Genomic DNA, 19,811 nt, shown 5'->3' on the forward strand with positions numbered 1-19,811 from the left:
TGGTACTGCATAGTTCTGGCTGAGTAATAAAGACTGTTTCCCAACTCACACTGTTCTGACAGTAAGGGTGATAGGATATGCTCTTACATAAGGGGTAAAAGAAAGGTGAGATCAAAAACAAACAAGAATAAGTATGAATCCCATTGGAACATACATGTTATATATAATTCAATAACAACGAATTGGTGTTATGGATGTCAATACCCTCAAGCATCAGTTCCTAAATAAATTAACTGTTAGGTACACGCAGATTATAAAGAAAAAGCAATTTATCACAGTAAAACCTGCCTTAAATTTTAAAAAAGGAAAAGGAAAAAACTATTCAATCACAATTTTATGTTATACACTTATTGAATAGCGAAATGTGAGTTAATGGAACATACAAGATGGTGCATGCAACCCAGTGCAAGTGTAAAGTTAAACATATTTTAGTTTAAAACATAAAATAAAATTAGCGAAACAAGAGAAGAGCATTTCTACTGCTGGACTTTTTTTTATATAGAACGATTTTCCTATTCTGTAACAAGAATTTTTTTATTTTCGAAGTCATAATCAGGACTGGTGTTGTATATTGAAAAGTTGACTCCACAAGGGGAAATCATTCCGACAGGAACGGTTTATTTAAGCAACCACATTCCAGCTATCATTGGCATCCGCAGGGGGGGCAAGAGGGGGCGCTTTCCCCCCCCCCCTGGATCCAGGCCCGGTTCTAGAGGATGGGCCCACATACCTGGGCCAACTTTCCTGCTGGGGCGACACCTGAAAGGCTGCTACAGTACAGCCCGAGTGTGAGTCCCAGCAGGTCACAGAGGCAGCCGTTCCATTGTCATGGGCAGTATGTCAATGGGCCGGCAGAGGAGACACAGCATGGAGCATCTCCCCCCATCCCAGGCCTCAGGAGATGACCTTGAGTTCTTGGGGAGCTGCTGATGCTATCAAGCAGCACAATTAGCAGGGGCCGTGAGCTTTAGCCCCTCACAGCAGGCCACAACGATCAGATACAAAGCTAAGGGGCGTGGGGGGGGGGCGTCGTTTGGGGAGCGGGGTTAGTGCCAACATTCTTAGTTTAAAAACTGTGAAGTGAAAGACCGGATTGAAATTGAAAGTTTCATTGTTATGAATTTGTGCAATGGGGAGAGTGCTAATACAGCTAAGAGTGGAAATACTCCGGAAAAAACACTAAGGACTGAAATAACTACATTAAAGAACAATATGACTTAAAATGGCAAAAAATGAAAATTCGATTTTGACAATGTTGTAGTGGAAAAATGTAACTAACCCCCATGTTGAGGCTAAGGGAGACGTAAGAGCAGAGGAGAGATAAAAGAGAGAGACAGAGCCAAAAGGAAAAATAAGAGACGGAGTGGGGAGTAGAGACAAACGGAGAGGGGGAGAAGAAAGAGTGAGAAATAATTAACGAGAGAAGATAGTGAAAGAGGCGAGGGGGGACATTATTATAGATAAGCACAATGAGGCAGGGAGACAGAAGGAGACAGACAGAGGGAAGGGGGCAACAGAGGGAAGGGGGCGACATAGGGAGGGAGACAGACAGACAGGGAGACAGATGGAGGGAGATACAGGGTGGGAGACAGACAGAGACAGACAGAGGTAGAGAGACCGAGAGAGAGGGAAAGAGAGGGAGACCGAGAGAGAGAGAGAGAGAGAGACTGAGAGAGGGAGACCGAGAGAGAGGGAGACCGAGAGAGGGGGAGACAGAGAGGGAGGAGGACAGAGGGACGGAGACTGAGGGACGGAGACTAAGGGACGGAGACTGAGGGACAGAAACTGAGGGACGGAAGCTGAGGGACGGAAACTGAGGGAGGGAGACTGCGGGACGGAGACAGAGACAGACAGAGGGAGACAGAGAGGGAGGGAGACAGATAGGGCTGGGGACAGAGGGAGAGAGACAGAGGGCAACAGACAGAGGGATGGGGACGATAGAGGGAAGGAGACAGACCGGGAGAGAGACAGACAGAGGGAGGGAGACAGACAGAGGGAGGGAGACAGAGAGAGAGGGAAACACAGAGAGAGGAAGACAGAGAGAGAAAGACAGAGAGAGGAAGACAGAGAGAGGAAGACAGAGCGAGGAAGACAGAGCGAGGGAGACAGAGGGAGGGAGACAGAGGGAGGGAGACAGAAAGAGTGAGACAGAGAGAGAGACAGGGAGACAGAGGGAGGGAGACAGAGGGCGACAGACAGACAGAGGGCGACAGACAGAGGGTGACAGACAGAGGGTGACAGGCAGAGGGCGTGAGACAAAGGTAGTGAGACAAAGGGAGTGAGACTGTGAGACAGAGGGAGGGAGACAGAGGGAGTGAGACAGACAGAGGGAGGGTGACAGACAGAGGGAGGGTGACAGACAGAGGGAGGGTGACAGACAGAGGGAGGGTGACAGACAGAGGGAGGGCGACAGACAGAGGGAGGGCGTCAGACAGAGGGAGGGCAACAGACAGACAGAGGGAGGTCGACAGACAGACAGAGGGAGGTCGACAGACAGACAGAGGGAGGGAGACAGACAGAGGGAGGGAGACAGACAGACAGAGGGAGGGAGACAGACAGACAGAAGGAGGGAGAGAGAGAGAGGGAGGGAGAGAAAGGGAGGGATAGAGAGGGGTGGAAAGGTAGGGGTAGAGAGGGAGGGATAGAGAGGGAGGGAGGGAGAGGGAGGGAGGGGGAAGAGGGAGGGAAAGAGACGGAGGGAGGGAGAGGGAGAGAGAGTGAGGGAGACAGAGAGATGGATGGAGAGAGGGATGGAGAGAGAGGGAGGAGAGAGAGGGAGGAGAGAGAGAGAGGGAGGGAGACAGAGGGCGAGAGAGAGAGGGAGAGAGACAGAGGGAGAGAGACAGAGGGAGAGAGAGGGAGGGAGGGAGAGAGACGGAGGGAGGGAGAGAGAGGGAGAGGGAGAGAGAGGGAGGGAGACAGAGAGAGGGAGAGGGAGAGAGACAGAGGGAGGGAGAGGGAGAGAGAGAGGGAGGGAGGGAGAGGGTGAGAGAGAGGGAGGGTGAGAGAGATAGACAGAGTGAGTGAGACAGAGGGAGACAGAGAGAGGGAGAGGGAGGGAGAGAGAGAGATAGAGGGAGAGAGACAGAGAGAGAGGGAAGGAGACAGAGAGAGAGGGAGGGAGACAGAGAAACAGACCGAGAGAGCGAGAGAGAGAGAGAAAGAAAGATGTGTTTATGCCGGGTCTGGTGGCTCAGCAGATGAAGGCGTCCGCTGCAGGGACCTGTTCAACCTCATGGTGATAGTTTTTTTGTTGCTCTAGCCCCACCCCCCTCCCTCCCTGACCCCGCCCCCACCAGTGCGACCCTCGGCCACAAACCACACTGTAAATTTGGCCCCTGAGAGAAAGTTTGTGAGTACCCATGCTCTAGAACCGCATCAACCTGATTTCGAATGTTTTTGTTTTTTTCCGGTCATTTTTAGTTTTCCCTCTGTTTTATTACTTGCCAGGTTGTCTGATGTGGCGCCTCACAAGATTTTTCTCTTCCCCCTATGGATTTCTTTGTTTATTTAAGCTCTTTGTCTTATTAGATTTTTTAAATGTATTTAATACTTGTGCTCAATCATGTCGGTTGCCCCCCCCTGGAAACATTTCTGCGGATGCCCATGCCAGCTATACTCTACCAGTAATAGTCCAACTGTCATATTTGGAATCTTAAACAGTCTCGCGTTCGTAGCACGAGAAGAGCACAACCATTAGGAAGAAAGAAAAGAGGGATGGGGGAACAACAGCATAATAGAAAGGGGGCAAGTTCAATATAATATAATGAAAACATAACACGTGGCAATATTGTCGATGTAACCACTCATCTACTAGTCTACAGTGATCCTTGAGCAAAACAAAAGTATTTCAATTGAGCCAATATCATCACAATAGGACAAGTAAAAATGAAATGTTCTGTGCCACATTATGAAATAAACTATTGCTAATCTTGCCGCTGAATTTACTATGCAGAAAGAAATACTTTGGCAAGGAACTACATTTTTCTGCAGAGAATATATTTTGAAGAAAAGCATGTACATCGAAATATGTCCTTACTGTTTGGGACTCGTAAAACTAAATGACATCACTTGTAACAAAAACAATAAAAAAATAAAGGAAAAATAATTCTGTTGCCAAAAGAAAAGTATACATATTCTTCTCTTATTTCTCAAATATTTCCGTTTGAATGTGGTTCGAAAGAACAAGTTACTTACCTTTGGTAACTGTCTTCATGGTGCATACTATATCCCACCGCAGATTCCACACATCTAGAATATACCTAAGCTCTATACTGTATTTGGAAACACATTAGTGCTCCCAAGCACCTGTACGTGGCGCAGTGCTGCTGACCTCAGTTACATTCTTCATTCTGTCCGTGCCCTCGGACGCTGAGCCCACAAACCAATCAGAATACCAATGTACGGATCTCTTGCTTGAGACCTTTTTAGATGGACAGAAACCATTCCACAGAACAGGGAGGTGGGAGGGCAGTGAGAAATATGTGGCTAGCCAGAGTATCCGCTAGAAAGAGAGTTACTGAAGGTAAGAAATATGTTCTTCTGAGGGATACCTCATATTCCTCCCCTTTAAAATAGACACCGAAGCAGTACTTCTCAAGGCGGAGGTCTGTGGAAAAGGCCCAGACCAAAATTTCCTAAAGAGCGGTTGTCAAGGTAGTATTGCATCATGAATGTGTGTATGGATGCCACGTCGCAGCCTGACAAAATAAGGCCACGTTGATCCTTAACACCAGTTTGTCTGGGAAAAAGGTGGTGAAGGCTGCTGCACTAAGAAAGTATGAAGCTCAGTAATTCGAGAGCTGAAGTAATCACAACAAGAAACATAGTCTTCAAAGTCAGAAGACGCAATGAATAGCTGTACATAGGCTCAAATGGAGTACCCATGAGGATCATTAGGACCAAACTGAGGTCCCATTGTGGCATCACAATGGGTTTGGAGGGAAACATTTATAATAAACCTTTTAGAAACCTCATCACAATAGGTGATTTAAACAAGGACATCTGCTCTGGCAAATGTAAAAATGCCAAAAGGGTGCCCGCTGCAATTCCTTGTGGGGTCAAAGACAAAACAAAGGATAAGACATCTGACTGTTTGGTCTGTAATGAGTACGTGTTGTGGACACCACATCAGTCCACAAATTTGTCCCCGAGCTTGCCGTAATTGCACTTAATAGAGAGGTGCCAAGAAGCAAGGAAAAAATCCGGAACCTCAGGAGGACGATCCAATGCAGTCAACCGCTGCCTCTCAATCTCCACACATGGAGGTTATGTAGATTGTGAAGACCTGTGTGTAGAATTGCTGCTCTGACAGATCCTTTCAAAGTGGAAGCCTGATCAGGGAGCAGATGCGCATGCCAAGCCTCTTAAGTACCAAGTTCTCCTGGCCCCATCCAGAGCCACTAGGATAACTTGGGCTTGGTGTTTCCTGATGTTCAGCAGAACTCAGGGCAGAGTACAAAGAGGTGGAAGGGTGTACAGGAGTCTTGTGCTCTAGCCTGAATGTATCTCCTATAGCGAGTGTTCTTAGGAAATCCATTGCACAGAAGATTGGTCACTGAGTGTTTGACTGTGACGAAACAATACTGCCAGGGTTCTGCCCACTGGTGGAAGATGCCCGGCATCCCCTCAGGGTGCAACCACCACTTGTGATCTACTAGGCATCATAAGCTGAGCTCATCCACCCTGGCATTCAAAACGCCTGCTAGGAGTTAATTACCAGAGAAATGCCCAGACCTTCCAGTCAATTCCAGAGGTGAAAGGCCTCAGGGCACTGAACTCAAGACCCTACACCGCACTGCATGTTACAGGATCACATGGCATGCTGTTGTCTGTGCGATTCTGTACCAGCCTCCTTTCGATGGACAGTAGGAGAGTCTTCCATACCACGCAAATGGTCTGCAACTCCAACAAGCTGATGTTAAAGTTGGGTTTCCACCAGAGGCCATAGTCTCTGACTGCCACCTCTCCCAGACTCAGCAGTGATGCACTGTCACTACCTTCAATTCTGGATGGGGACGGGTATGGGTCTGCTGCTGGCATAAAAGCGTTGAGCAGCCACCACTGGAGAACATTTGCAGTCTCCTCTAAAACCTGGATGGAATACAATATGTTCCCTTCATGCTGGGGATACTGAGCCTTCAGATTCCACTGCAGAGCCTGCTTATGCCAGCTAGCATAATCGAATACTGGGAAGCAAGAGACCAAAAAATCAAGAAGCTTACAGCCCCTCTTACTGAGACTCAGGCATGAGGATGAAACCTCTTGATCATATCCTGAATATCCTTGTCATATGTTGGAGGAAAGGCCTGGTACTGCACCATATTCAAAATTACTCCATGAAAGGAGCCTCTGTAAAGAAGTCAGGTGTGACTTCAGCTTTCTTGAATGTAAACCCCTAACAATGTCAGGAGGTTTACTGTCATCTAAAGGTGTTTTACAATTGACTGTGGCAAGCCCACCTTCAACAGCCAGTCATGGAGGCAGGGAATAATTGGAACCCACCACCTCCGAAGCAGTGCAGCTACCACACCATCCCTTTCATGAATACCTGAAGGGCACTGGTAAGACTGAAATGGAGCACAACAAATTGAAAATGCTGCTTGCCTACCTTAACTCACAGGTAACATCTGTGGGACTTCAGGATGGGTCTATGAAAATACACATCATGCAATTCCAGTGCTATGGTTCACTCACCCGGATTCAAGGCAAACAGAATCTGGGCAACAGTGAGCATGTTGAATCTGCCCTTCAGCAGCAAGGTGTTCAGAGGGCACAGTTCCAAAACAGGACAATAGCCTCAGTAGTTCTTAGGCATGGATAAAGAGCGGGAGTAACAACCAGTCTCAATTTCTGAGGCTGGTAGTCTCTCTATGCCCCTTTTGGACAACAGAGCCTGCACCTCCTGCAAACAAAATGGTCATGTGCTCCACTGAAAACAGTTCTGATGTGGATAAAATATGCAGTGGGCTGGAATAGAGGGCTGTGTTGAAATATCTGGAGGATTCATTTGCCACCCTTGGGGAAAGTACTGGGTTCAACCTCCTACAGGATGGTTGTGTGCCACTAAGAGCAAACTAAAGTGGCTTGCAGACTGATTCCACAGGAGAGGGGGACTGGTAGGATCTCTGCCCTTTGGGTCCTGCACGTTGAGTGCCTCAACCCCATCCCCACCCTCAAAGGGACTTGGTCATGTGTTTTGGGGACCGCTGGCGTTGCCTATACACCCAACTTCACAGATAACCTAGAAGGGTCAAAATTGTTGAGGGAATTGTCTGGCAAGGGTCGAAAGGCCCGAAGTATGCTCTGTGACCTTACTCTCCTTTTTTTAAATTGTTATTTTATTATTTAGTAAACAAATACAGGAACAATTAAAGGGGACAATACAGCCCAGGGGATGGAAGGTAATCGAAAAACAGAATCTTCAGGGGTGAATAGATAAAAAAGGGGGTTACTAATGCCAAGAGGGGTGCTGGTTATACAGACAGATATTTTTTCATGTTGACTCCCAGATGCAAGTCCATGGTATTACGCACATAAAACCCTTAATGTCTTTCTCTGTTCTAGGTGGTCGCAGCAGCAAACACTGTACACATAATAAACATTTGGAGCATCCCCATAAGAAAAGGAGGGTCACGAGGGAATAACAGTAGAGGAGGAAGAGTAGAGGGGCAATGTGAGAGGGGAGAGAACCGCATTAGTGTTCTAAGATAACTAGGCGTAACAACCTAAGAGGCCATGGCTGCTTTGAGGAGAGTCTGGGGGGGAGGGGCGTTGGATTGTGTAGATACGTTCCATGTATGGCAGGTTAGAACCAGGCTGGTGCCCCTATTTGGGGCGGTTCTTGCTACTGATATGAAACATTTGTGGGTGTCGAATCAATTATGGGTGCAGGAGAGACGAGTTGTAGCGGGTGTAAAAAGAGGCGGAATAAATGCCAAATATCGTTGAGGCATGAGGGAAGGGGCTGAATCGAGGAGTATATCTCAGTGTGCATATCACAGAATGTCATGCTGCTGAGCCATGCTTCCTTCGTGGGAAGTTGTCTAGTGCCCCAGTGTAGTGCAATTTCTCTTTTTGCTAACAGTAGTGCTATAGCAGTGAATCTTTAGTGGCTGAGCGGGATATCGATGACAATTTCTAACAGGGCTAGTTTGGGGAAGGGAGGGAGAGCATCATGGAGGTTATATCTGAAATCTGAAATATTGTGGTCCAGTAAGCGGATATACAGGGACAAGTCCATTTCATGTGAACAAAGTCGGTGTCAGGGAAAACGCATTTTGGGCACAGGGGTGATTTGGAGGGATTGTATCTAGCTAGCTCAGTCAGTGTGATGTGTATTCCATGAATGAATTTAAAATGAAGCAGTTTGTGTCTGTGGTTGGGAGACACCCTTTTAATTTGTTCAAGGCTACATGTCCATTCCCTATCGGATAGGGGGTGGTCTAGGTCCTCTTCCCAGCGGCGCTGAGCCCCCCGGTCCCTCACATGTTTGAGTGCCATACATGCCCAATATAGTTTAGTGACAAGATGTGAGCCGTCTTGATCAGTTATTAGCAGTGTAAGAGGCGTAAATACCTCTGGAGAGAGGGAGAAGGAGGGAATCATAGAGCGGAGAGCAGCAAGTACTCTAGTCGCTATGAAATTGTCCATGTAAGACATCTCGGTCTGTGTTGCCAGCTCCGTCAGTGATACTGTGTGGCCATTAGGGAATAAGGACCCAATAGTGTGATGTTGTAACTTAAGTAATGTGCGCTGGACCACTTTCTCAGTTTTGGGTGGGATAAGCGGGTTCTGTGGTAAAGGAAGGTTGGGTGAACATAAGGAGCCGGAGCCTAAAAGTAGGCTCAATTTTCGCCAGGACCAGCAAGTCGTAGATAAGGGTTGTATGTCGCTAGGATCCAATTGCATGCCCACTGGGAATATTGCTACCAGTGGGTTAGGCTCAGACAGATCTTGCTCGGGTTTGGCGTTTGGTATGCGAGCGTCAGGATAGAACCAGTGATAGGCAAATTGGGCTTGTGCGACTAGATAATATAAATGTAGGTAGGGAAAACAAATCCCCCTCTCTTGTAAGGGAGGTTCAGAGTGTCCCAGGCTAATCGTGGTCTCAGTCTCGTCCAGAACAGACGGATCAGCAACCCACGGAGCTGCAGAATAAAGGCTTTAGTTAATGGGATTGGTATATTGGTGAATAAATATAAGAATCGGGAAAGAACGTTCATTTTAATGAGAGCTATGCGGCCAGCCATAGACAGTGGCTGCTTGATACAGCGTTCCACTTGCAGTGCAAGTCTGTCCATGGCAGGCCCATAGTTTAAACCCGACGCTCCTTGAAGCATTCCAGGGCAGAAACAGCCTTCTCACCAAACAGACGAGGCACATCGAAAGGCACATCCATAAGGGCTGTATGGTCATTTCCATAGAAGCCCACAGACCACAGGCATGCATGGTGATGGAGCACCACACTAGCGCCAACTGCTCGTCCCAAGCAATCTGTGGTTTGTAGATCCAGAATAAATTAGATATTTGACTCCATCCTGAATACTTTGAGCCAGGGATCTCCGACACGATCTCGCTAACCAAGTGCCCGAGGGCTTATGTGTAACACTAATAATCAGGCAGCTGACACTGACAGGCTTTGTGGCCAGGCTGGCCCACAAGAACATCCATTTCCCAAATGCCTCGATCCTCTTTGATTCTCTGTCCAGGGGTTGTGGGGACAGGATTGAAGATTACCTTGCTGGTGGCAGCCTGTACCACCTGACTGTCAGAAGTAAATGCAGGGTCAAAAACTCTGGGTTGCATGGTGCCGATCCGTGGCATTTGGCTACTTGTCAGTTAACCAGTGGGCAAGAACAGGGTTTAACCATGTTCCGATTAATGTGTCATTTAGGGCTATATTAAACCATAGTGAGGACACAAATGCCTTTCCAGGCTAAAAAACATCTGTAAATACATTAGTTTTAACTTCCTAAGAGGGGATTTAGGTCCAACACCTTCATTGCATGTTTAATCACTAACAGCAAAGGAAACACTTTCTTCTATCGGTGACTCCTGTGGGAAATCAACCCGGTATCAGTGGAAGTATCAAGCTCACGGACATCTTCTAGATCAATGTATAGGATGTATGTCAATATAATGAGGGGGAAATTAATCCCGATCATCTCCTTTGCCATTCCCACATGTGGGTTGGCTTTGATTTGAGTCGGAGCCAAAAAGCAGATATAGAACCTGATTGCAGCTCTATTGTGTCTGAATCTGACTGTTTGGGGACCAGGTGAATCAGAGATAAATCAAGACACAACCTTGGTCGACAGTGAGACGAGTTTGGCTCAAAGTTAGACACCGATATTGGTAAGGTGCACATCTCCAGCGCCGGTGGTTCAGGGTCTGTGTCAACATTGAAGGGGCTGACGAAGATTGTGGCGCAAAAGTGGAAATTGGCTCCAGAGACATGATGGAACCAGAAGCAGGTTCGAGAGGCACAGACGGCACCGAGGACGAATCTGCAGGCAGGAATCCAAATGGAGGCCCTTGCAGGTCCTTGTGGACCAAATGTGCGCCACAGGGAACAAGAAGAGTGCCGAAGATGAGCAAAGTGGCCTCCCTAAAGGCTTCAATTTTCTGCAATGTTTAAGATGATCTGGAAAACTCAAGACTAACTAAAGAATGGGCTCTTCAATGGATCGGGAGATAGACAGAGTAGCATGTTGATGCCCTTGTACCTCTCTGGAAATAAGAAAGTGGTGGATTGAGGTAAGAGTCCTGCTTGGCTTCCTTGTGTTTCCTCTTTGACTTCAACTTGGTCTAATTAAATGACTTTGAACACAATGAAGACCATTCACTGGAATGAACTCTGGAGCAGGTCTGCTCTCTCAACTTAGAATTATAAGGGGACTTACATGGATTCTTCCGGTAGTTAGTAACATGTAGCTTTGCTTCCTGTTTCCAGATCGCCTTTGGATTCTTGAGGGCACATTCCTGAAACAACTTAAAGGCATATACTGAGCCGAAACACCAAAGGCATACCTCATGTGGGTTTGTCTCAGGCATTTGTTTGTGACAGATCCAGCAAGGTTGCCATGCTGCAGATTTAGGAGGGGACATTATTCCCTTGCACACTGGATGGAGAATTCTTGAGAAGAAAATCTTATCAAACTGACAAAGAAATAAGGGGAGCAGAGCTCTGGATCTGCATTTGAAAGGGTTGATAGAAAGGAACAGACATCAGAACACAGGAGTAGGGCTTATAGGCAGCTCAGTTATCACTTCTGGACGGAACAAAGCCTACGCAGAGCCACATAGTGCCACCTAATGGCACGCAGGAGCATTGGTAGGTAAAGGTTTCCGGATCTAGGGCCCGATGTAGGTAAACGCGATTTTCCGAATTCAAAATACCGAGGCGGGCCGAATCGGTATTCTGAAATCGGAAAACGAGATGTAGGAAAAAAATACCGATTGAATACCGATTCGGTCGGCATCGGTAATGAGATTCGGTACGTTCCGATTCAGCTCGGTCCGAATCGGAAATTACCGAATCGGCCAACAACGAATCGGAAAACACCGAATCGGCTACCACCGAATCGGATATTTCCGATTCGGCGAATACCGATTCGGTAAAAGCCGATTCGGTAAAAACCGAATCGGCAATCATAGACCCATGGCGAAAAAGCCCATAGGAATGCATTGCATGAACCGATTCAGCTTTTACCGAATCGGAGAATACCGAATCGGATTTTACCGATTCGGATATTACCGAATCGGTAAAAGCCGATTCGGCAATAGGCGATTCAGCCAATGAGGTGGCTCCCCCTCCCCCACCCAAACAGGGAGTGGCAACCCTGGCAGGTGCAGCCAATTAAGAAGTTTCTAGAAGTTTCTGGAAAGCCTGCCTGAGCCCAACACACACAGTTAGCAGCAGTGGGAGAAGGAGGTTGCAAACTGAGCAGGAGAAAATGGCAGATCAGGCAGGAAGCCAGAAGTCCTCCCAAAAGAGGAAGCCCAAGTTCACCACCACCGAACTTCAGGTGCTGGTTGAGGAGGTGGTGAGGGTGCACCGCCAGCTCTTTGGCAAGCTGTCCCTCAACGTGCCAGACAGCACCAAGAGGAGATTGTGGGCTGACATCGCCCAGAAGGTCAATGCTGCTGGTGTCACCCCCAGGTCCATTGAGGAACTGAAGAAAAGGTTTTACGACCTCCGCAGCCTCACCAAGAGGAAGCTGGCTGACCTTCAAAGGCAGGCTGGACACACCGGAGGAGGCAAGAACCCCGCGCCACCCCTCACCGAGCTGGAGGAAATTGTCTCCAGCACCATCGAGAGGGAGAGCATAGTAGGAATCGGGACCCTGGACAGCACTGCGAGAGCCACAGCTACAGGTAAGAAGCATGCGCATCATTACACACCCTACCAGACACCTCCCCATTAGACACAATGCATAGGCAAACACCAGCACTGTACTGTCACCAACATACAAGAGACAAGCATCATGGTACATGTAGTCAGCAGAAGTTAGCCAAATATGTCAGTGCAGAATCACAAGACAGGAAACAGTGTGACACAGTGTAAGGAGATGCAAGGACATGTGGAATGCCATAATTGTACTGACTGTAATACATCGGCACTCAGTTTACAAATGCTTCTTTGTACCTAGGGGCACCATCAGGCGGCACCACTGTGACAGCAGAGGGAGCATCAACGTCGAACACTGCTGTCGCAGGGCCAAGCAACAGCCAGGCTGGCCAGGAGGAGGAGGATGAGGATGAGGAAGGAGACACACCAGGGCTTGGAATGGAGGGAGACCTGGTGATTGATTTCCAACCAGTGCACTCCCCAGTACTGTCCAGCACACCCCCCTTGCAATTTTCACCCGAAAACTCCCCTACAAGGCAGATCATTCCGCCTACACCAGCTCCTGCCACAATCGTGGCCTTGCCACCTGTCCAACCAGTCCTGGGAGCAGGGGCTCAGGGACCTGCCAGCACCACACCCCCACCAGTGGCACCCCAGCCCAGTCAGCAGGCCGGAAGCAGCAGTGCCCGACGCCGTGCCACCACCACCACCACTGCTGCACCAGCACGGGAGGGCAGTGTGTTCCTGGGCCTGGAGGGCCAAATGGTCAAAATCCAGCGCCAACAGGCCAGATCCACCATGGCCTGCCAACGCCAGCTCCTGCAGCACAACATGCAGATGGGGGAGTTGGTGAAGGGTTTCCAGGCTGTTGTGGACAGCAACAAGGAGGTGGCAGCAGGGTTGGGCAGGCTGACCACTGCCATCACCCACTCATCTGCCAGGCAGGAGGAGCATGAGGTTGCGCGCAGGAGGGATGCCCGGGTGCTCAACCGGGCCATGGCCCGCCTTGCAGCGGCGACCGCACAGCTGTGCCATCGAAGCGCAAATCAAGAATCCGTGCTCAGTCAGCACACGGCTGAGCTCACCAGGGGGATGGCCAGGATCACCACGGCCATGGAGGCCATGTTAATATCAAACGCCGCCTCCAATCCTGCCCTGGACCTGGGTGATGCTGGAGACAGCAGCAGCCGCAGCAGCCCGGCCAGCGCTGCATCTGAACCGCGGAGGAGCACCAGGCGATCCGCTGATGCTGCTGGCCATTCGGAGGGGGCCGAGGGACACCCCAGTGGGTCTGCCAAGCGGGCCAAAAAATAGCCTGACAAGGGGGGATGAGCAAACCAGTACCCTGGACTTTATTTGTTTTTACAGACTCCATTTTTTGATGCACTTCAGTGCTGTAACTGTGGTGCATCACTATTAAAAATTATATTTTCCAAGCAACATTTAGCTGTCTTTGCATCTGTACTCAGTCAGAAATAGTTCTCAGTGATCTCCTCACGTCTGTATCTGCCATCACATGGCGTACACACCCCAGCTGGCTGTGTCAGTGGCACAGCTTCGTCGTCGTCATAGTCCTCGTAGTCAGACAACTCCACCTCAGTGCCCTTCTTGACCGCAAGGTTGTGTAACATTGCACATACAGCTATGATCTTGCAGCAGGTGATGGGGGTATACTGCCTTGCACCTCCACTCTTGTGCAGGCATCTGAATCTACTTTTCCAGATGCCAAAGGTCCGTTCGACAACATTCCTGGTGCGTATGTGGGCCCGGTTATACCTCCTTTGGCTGGGTGTGGAGGGGTTGAGGTAGGGGGTGAGTATGAATGAGCGGAGGGCATATGCACTGTCGCCTGGAAGAGAAAGGGGTCACATTAGACACATGCATACATGTATTACACCTACCTACTATGTGTTATGGGGGTCTGATGATGTGGCTCACCTAGGAGGTATCCTTCTCCAAAATCGCCAGCCATCAGCCGTGCATATATGCCGCTCTGTTGGAATATATAGGAGTCATGGGTACTTCCTGGAAATTTTGCTACCAGGTCTGTGATGGTGCACTTGGCATTGCAGATCACCTGCACGTTGATGGTGTGTGTAGATTTCCGATTGCGGTATATGTATTCGGTGTCCGCTGGTGGGCAAATCGGAATATGCGTGCCATCTATGCAACCGATGATTTGGGGAAAGTGTGCCATCTGGTAGAAGTCCGCTTTGGTTTGTAGCAGTTCTGCGTGGGTTGCAGGGAATGAGATGTATTGGTCCATCCTGTCTATCATGGCGTCAAGGAATATGTGGAAGAACCTTGACAGGCTGCTCTGGCTCACCCCTCCTGCTGCTGCTACTCCACTTTGATAGCTGCCAGACGCTACCAGGTGTAGGCTGCATAGCACCTGGACGTGCGCAGGGATGGCGTGTGCCCTTGGGGTGTGGTGGTCCAAGTATGGCTTAAGGTCCCTGATGAGCTCAAGTATGGTGTCAGAGTCCTGCCTGTATCTCTGTAGGATCTCAGCCTCAGTGAGCATGAACAGGGTTATCCTCTGTCTGTAGACCTGTTCATTTCTTAGCCATTCCCTCTGTCCTTCCTGCTGTAGCCGTAGCCGCCTCGCAATGACATAGAAAGCTGCCATCCTGCAAGTTGCAATGCATTTTGGGACTGTTTATATGGGTTGGAGTTGGTTACCACCTGATTGCAATCCATGGTAAATACCGAGTGAATTCTACCGATTTTGAGCCGATTTTGGTGTTTCTGTGCCTCCCTACATCTCCCCAACTGTCGGAATCGGGGAATTTCCCGATCGGAGATTCATACGAATCGGCATGTTTTCCGATTCGGATCATGTCCGAATCGGTATTTTTTCCGATTCGGTACATGGACCGAATCGGTGATTTTCCGATTCGGTGTCACTTACGATTCGGTTCTTGGACCGAATCGGTGATTTTCCGATTCGGTGTCACTTACGATTCGGTTCTTGGACCGAATCGGTGATTTTCCGAATCGGTGTCACTAACGAATCGGTACAAGGACCGAATCGGTGATTTTCCGAATCGGTGTCACTAACGAATCGGTACAAGGACCGATTCGGTCTTTGTAACCGATTCGGTGTTTTTCCGATTCGTTACATATCCGATTTTCGGTATGTACGTATCGGATTCTTTCCCATTCGGTACTCATTCCGAATCGGTTTTCTATCCGATTCGTTCGGTTTTTGGTTCCCTACATCTCGATGGCTGTTTACCGATCGGTAAGGGCCAAAAATCGGTATTTTCGGCCAATACCGATCGGTAAAGCCCTACCTACATCGGGCCCTAGGGGCCCGATGTAGGTAAACGCGATTTTCCGAATTCAAAATACCGAGGCGGGCCGAATCGGTATTCTGAAATCGGAAAACGAGATGTAGGAAAAAAATACCGATTGAATACCGATTCGGTCGGCATCGGTAATGAGATTCGGTACGTTCCGATTCAGCTCGGTCCGAATCGGAAATTACCGAATCGGCCAACAACGAATCGGAAAACACCGAATCGGCTACCACCGAATCGGATATTTCCGATTCGGCGAATACCGATTCGGTAAAAGCCGATTCGGTAAAAACCGAATCGGCAATCATAGACCCATGGCGAAAAAGCCCATAGGAATGCATTGCATGAACCGATTCGGCTTTTACCGAATCGGAGAATACCGAATCGGATTTTACCGATTCGGATATTACCGAATCGGTAAAAGCCGATTCGGCAATAGGCGATTCAGCCAATGAGGTGGCTCCCCCTCCCCCACCCAAACAGGGAGTGGCAACCCTGGCAGGTGCAGCCAATTAAGAAGTTTCTAGAAGTTTCTGGAAAGCCTGCCTGAGCCCAACACACACAGTTAGCAGCAGTGGGAGAAGGAGGTTGCAAACTGAGCAGGAGAAAATGGCAGATCAGGCAGGAAGCCAGAAGTCCTCCCAAAAGAGGAAGCCCAAGTTCACCACCACCGAACTTCAGGTGCTGGTTGAGGAGGTGGTGAGGGTGCACCGCCAGCTCTTTGGCAAGCTGTCCCTCAACGTGCCAGACAGCACCAAGAGGAGATTGTGGGCTGACATCGCCCAGAAGGTCAATGCTGCTGGTGTCACCCCCAGGTCCATTGAGGAACTGAAGAAAAGGTTTTACGACCTCCGCAGCCTCACCAAGAGGAAGCTGGCTGACCTTCAAAGGCAGGCTGGACACACCGGAGGAGGCAAGAACCCCGCGCCACCCCTCACCGAGCTGGAGGAAATTGTCTCCAGCACCATCGAGAGGGAGAGCATAGTAGGAATCGGGACCCTGGACAGCACTGCGAGAGCCACAGCTACAGGTAAGAAGCATGCGCATCATTACACACCCTACCAGACACCTCCCCATTAGACACAATGCATAGGCAAACACCAGCACTGTACTGTCACCAACATACAAGAGACAAGCATCATGGTACATGTAGTCAGCAGAAGTTAGCCAAATATGTCAGTGCAGAATCACAAGACAGGAAACAGTGTGACACAGTGTAAGGAGATGCAAGGACATGTGGAATGCCATAATTGTACTGACTGTAATACATCGGCACTCAGTTTACAAATGCTTCTTTGTACCTAGGGGCACCATCAGGCGGCACCACTGTGACAGCAGAGGGAGCATCAACGTCGAACACTGCTGTCGCAGGGCCAAGCAACAGCCAGGCTGGCCAGGAGGAGGAGGATGAGGATGAGGAAGGAGACACACCAGGGCTTGGAATGGAGGGAGACCTGGTGATTGATTTCCAACCAGTGCACTCCCCAGTACTGTCCAGCACACCCCCCTTGCAATTTTCACCCGAAAACTCCCCTACAAGGCAGATCATTCCGCCTACACCAGCTCCTGCCACAATCGTGGCCTTGCCACCTGTCCAACCAGTCCTGGGAGCAGGGGCTCAGGGACCTGCCAGCACCACACCCCCACCAGTGGCACCCCAGCCCAGTCAGCAGGCCGGAAGCAGCAGTGCCCGACGCCGTGCCACCACCACCACCACTGCTGCACCAGCACGGGAGGGCAGTGTGTTCCTGGGCCTGGAGGGCCAAATGGTCAAAATCCAGCGCCAACAGGCCAGATCCACCATGGCCTGCCAACGCCAGCTCCTGCAGCACAACATGCAGATGGGGGAGTTGGTGAAGGGTTTCCAGGCTGTTGTGGACAGCAACAAGGAGGTGGCAGCAGGGTTGGGCAGGCTGACCACTGCCATCACCCACTCATCTGCCAGGCAGGAGGAGCATGAGGTTGCGCGCAGGAGGGATGCCCGGGTGCTCAACCGGGCCATGGCCCGCCTTGCAGCGGCGACCGCACAGCTGTGCCATCGAAGCGCAAATCAAGAATCCGTGCTCAGTCAGCACACGGCTGAGCTCACCAGGGGGATGGCCAGGATCACCACGGCCATGGAGGCCATGTTAATATCAAACGCCGCCTCCAATCCTGCCCTGGACCTGGGTGATGCTGGAGACAGCAGCAGCCGCAGCAGCCCGGCCAGCGCTGCATCTGAACCGCGGAGGAGCACCAGGCGATCCGCTGATGCTGCTGGCCATTCGGAGGGGGCCGAGGGACACCCCAGTGGGTCTGCCAAGCGGGCCAAAAAATAGCCTGACAAGGGGGGATGAGCAAACCAGTACCCTGGACTTTATTTGTTTTTACAGACTCCATTTTTTGATGCACTTCAGTGCTGTAACTGTGGTGCATCACTATTAAAAATTATATTTTCCAAGCAACATTTAGCTGTCTTTGCATCTGTACTCAGTCAGAAATAGTTCTCAGTGATCTCCTCACGTCTGTATCTGCCATCACATGGCGTACACACCCCAGCTGGCTGTGTCAGTGGCACAGCTTCGTCGTCGTCATAGTCCTCGTAGTCAGACAACTCCACCTCAGTGCCCTTCTTGACCGCAAGGTTGTGTAACATTGCACATACAGCTATGATCTTGCAGCAGGTGATGGGGGTATACTGCCTTGCACCTCCACTCTTGTGCAGGCATCTGAATCTACTTTTCCAGATGCCAAAGGTCCGTTCGACAACATTCCTGGTGCGTATGTGGGCCCGGTTATACCTCCTTTGGCTGGGTGTGGAGGGGTTGAGGTAGGGGGTGAGTATGAATGAGCGGAGGGCATATGCACTGTCGCCTGGAAGAGAAAGGGGTCACATTAGACACATGCATACATGTATTACACCTACCTACTATGTGTTATGGGGGTCTGATGATGTGGCTCACCTAGGAGGTATCCTTCTCCAAAATCGCCAGCCATCAGCCGTGCATATATGCCGCTCTGTTGGAATATATAGGAGTCATGGGTACTTCCTGGAAATTTTGCTACCAGGTCTGTGATGGTGCACTTGGCATTGCAGATCACCTGCACGTTGATGGTGTGTGTAGATTTCCGATTGCGGTATATGTATTCGGTGTCCGCTGGTGGGCAAATCGGAATATGCGTGCCATCTATGCAACCGATGATTTGGGGAAAGTGTGCCATCTGCTAGAAGTCCGCTTTGGTTTGTAGCAGTTCTGCGTGGGTTGCAGGGAATGAGATGTATTGGTCCATCCTGTCTATCATGGCGTCAAGGAATATGTGGAAGAACCTTGACAGGCTGCTCTGGCTCACCCCTCCTGCTGCTGCTACTCCACTTTGATAGCTGCCAGACGCTACCAGGTGTAGGCTGCATAGCACCTGGACGTGCGCAGGGATGGCGTGTGCCCTTGGGGTGTGGTGGTCCAAGTATGACTTAAGGTCCCTGATGAGCTCAAGTATGGTGTCAGAGTCCAGCCTGTATCTCTGTAGGATCTCAGCCTCAGTGAGCATGAACAGGGTTATCCTCTGTCTGTAGACCTGTTCATTTCTTAGCCATTCCCTCTGTCCTTCCTGCTGTAGCCGTAGCCGCCTCGCAATGACATAGAAAGCTGCCATCCTGCAAGTTGCAATGCATTTTGGGACTGTTTATATGGGTTGGAGTTGGTTACCACCTGATTGCAATCCATGGTAAATACCGAGTGAATTCTACCGATTTTGAGCCGATTTCGGTGTTTCTGTGCCTCCCTACATCTCCCCAACTGTCGGAATCGGGGAATTTCCCGATCGGAGATTCATACGAATCGGCATGTTTTCCGATTCGGATCATGTCCGAATCGGTATTTTTTCCGATTCGGTACATGGACCGAATCGGTGATTTTCCGATTCGGTGTCACTTACGATTCGGTTCTTGGACCGAATCGGTGATTTTCCGATTCGGTGTCACTTACGATTCGGTTCTTGGACCGAATCGGTGATTTTCCGAATCGGTGTCACTAACGAATCGGTACAAGGACCGAATCGGTGATTTTCCGAATCGGTGTCACTAACGAATCGGTACAAGGACCGATTCGGTCTTTGTAACCGATTCGGTGTTTTTCCGATTCGTTACATATCCGATTTTCGGTATGTACGTATCGGAT

At 49.6% G+C, this 19,811-nt stretch overlaps 1 protein-coding gene across 6 annotated transcripts in view; it reads right to left on the reverse strand.

Moving 5' to 3' along the window:
* Positions 1–19,811, reverse strand: part of PELI3 (pellino E3 ubiquitin protein ligase family member 3) — a 285,917-nt gene that overhangs the window by 35,763 nt on the left and 230,343 nt on the right. The gene's annotated exons all lie outside the window — the stretch shown is intronic.

This window comes from Lissotriton vulgaris, chromosome 9, assembly GCF_964263255.1.
Source record: "Lissotriton vulgaris chromosome 9, aLisVul1.2, whole genome shotgun sequence".
Taxonomy (NCBI): domain Eukaryota; kingdom Metazoa; phylum Chordata; class Amphibia; order Caudata; family Salamandridae; genus Lissotriton; species Lissotriton vulgaris.